Source organism: Callospermophilus lateralis, unplaced genomic scaffold, assembly GCF_048772815.1.
Source record: "Callospermophilus lateralis isolate mCalLat2 unplaced genomic scaffold, mCalLat2.hap1 Scaffold_91, whole genome shotgun sequence".
Lineage (NCBI taxonomy): Eukaryota > Metazoa > Chordata > Mammalia > Rodentia > Sciuridae > Callospermophilus > Callospermophilus lateralis.
In genome coordinates this window covers 4,886,976-4,888,990 of record NW_027517238.1, presented here as the reverse complement: position 1 = coordinate 4,888,990, position 2,015 = coordinate 4,886,976, and positions in this window count along the sequence as shown.

Below are 2,015 nucleotides of genomic sequence, written 5' to 3'. Positions count from 1 at the left end.
AAATCATGAATGGTTGGCTTTTGTTGATCTCTGGTAAGGAAATGTTGTAAAAAAGAATATGTACTACTTTCTTTTTTAAGGTCATTTTTGTAGTCTACTTTAAGATTAACTGTCAATGATTCCAATAGTGGGATCTGGGATTATAGTTCCAAACATAAGTTTATTGAATGATTACTAAATATAATTACTAATTTTTAATGTACACACACACAAAATTTTTCATTTCAAGAGTAGTTACATTTAAAATATCTTATTCCTTTGTTGCTGTGAATAAGCTGAACACTTGCAAATTTTGCAACTGTCCTCTGAATCCTTGATTTATTATATTCACTGCCTTGAATTTGAAACTTTGTAACTTCTAAGGGTGCATTAATATTTTGGAAAAATATCTTGAAAAATATAGGATCTACATTTTTAAAAATTATATAAAATTATAAATAAAGTATAACTACAAAACAATAGGACCAATTTTCTATTAGAATTTCTTTCAGAGAAGAATTTGGTATTGATAATATTTGGAATTATAATAACATATTCTCCCCATGCACTGATTTGAAAAACACGATACTAAGTACATATCTAAATTTGAGCAATGAATGTCAGCAATTGTTAATATGTCAGTGTAGTTTTGAAAGAATGAGACAGATCTAAGTTCTCTCTATCTGTCTATCATTTATCTCTCTATCATGTATCATGCATCTGTCTGCACTAGCACACATCTTTGCTTTCATATTTGTCAAGGCATGTAAGTCTAGGACCCTGAGATAAAAATCTGTGGCACAAATTTATGTAAAATCATGAACTATGTCATAATTTATTTAGTTCCAATCTGATAGAAAAAAAGGAACAAGACAAATAAGAACAGTTTCAAACTTGTGTAATTTCGAACTAATTTGCTGATGTTGGAACAGCTTGTACCTCAGCAAGTAGACTATGCAGAGATGTTACAGTCTTATAATTCTGAAAATATAGTAGCAGTGCCCACTATGCTAGAGTAGTAACACTATTTTTTCGCGGGGGGGGGAGCGGGGTTCAGGGGATTGAACTCAGGGGCACTCAACTGCTGAACCACATCCCTCCTCTATTTTATATTTTATTTAGAGACAGAGTCTCACTGAGACCTGCTTTTGCTGAGGCTGGCTGTGAACTCACCATCCTTTGGCCTCAGCCTCCCTAACCCCTGAGGCTTGTACCACTGCGCCCAGCAGTAATACAATTCTTGGTTTCATATATCCAACAATGTCCACAGAACACAACCATATATGTTTTACACCGAGTTTATGCAAAGGTTAATAATCCAGGTGATGTGAAATTGATATTGATAGCCAACAGGTTAATTCCCTGAAATCTTTCAGAATGTGTGTAGTCATTTTTTTACCATATTGACAAGGTCAATATGGGCTACATTTACCCAGGGAGGCCTCTAGTTTGGTGGTCCCTTTGACTTTTATGCCTTGCTTGTCACACAGCCTTGTCTGGATGTTTTCCAGGCACATTCACATCTAGTCAATCCTGAAAATTAGTTTTTCCATTACCAATCTTCAATGGCATATAGATGCTTAGTCCAGTACAAAGCAATCTCCCTAAGTTCTCTCTTTTTATTCTGTGAACATTGGCATTTCCTTGAATTGCAAAGACGATTCAGCCAAGAGACTGCTTTGTGGGAGTGCTAGAGATGAGAAGAAAGGTCAGGAATCTGTTGTTGACACTTCCAACACTGTAGTTTGGAAAAGTTGGCCTTGCTACAAATGTGTCTTTTTGTCTGGTTTTCATTTTGCAACACTGTTTATAACAAGATTTCTAATATTTAAATCAGAAGAGATTTTTTCCAAATTCCACCTCAATTTTTGTTGATTTTTATTTTAATAATTCCCATTAAAAACATTATTATTATTTTCCAACCAGAAGATTAAAGGGGAGTAACCCACGCCCAAAAGGATGTGAGAAGATAGTATTAATTCCCTTTTTTCCCTTATCAGAAGTATAATTCTTTGAGCTGATTTATCTACACGAAT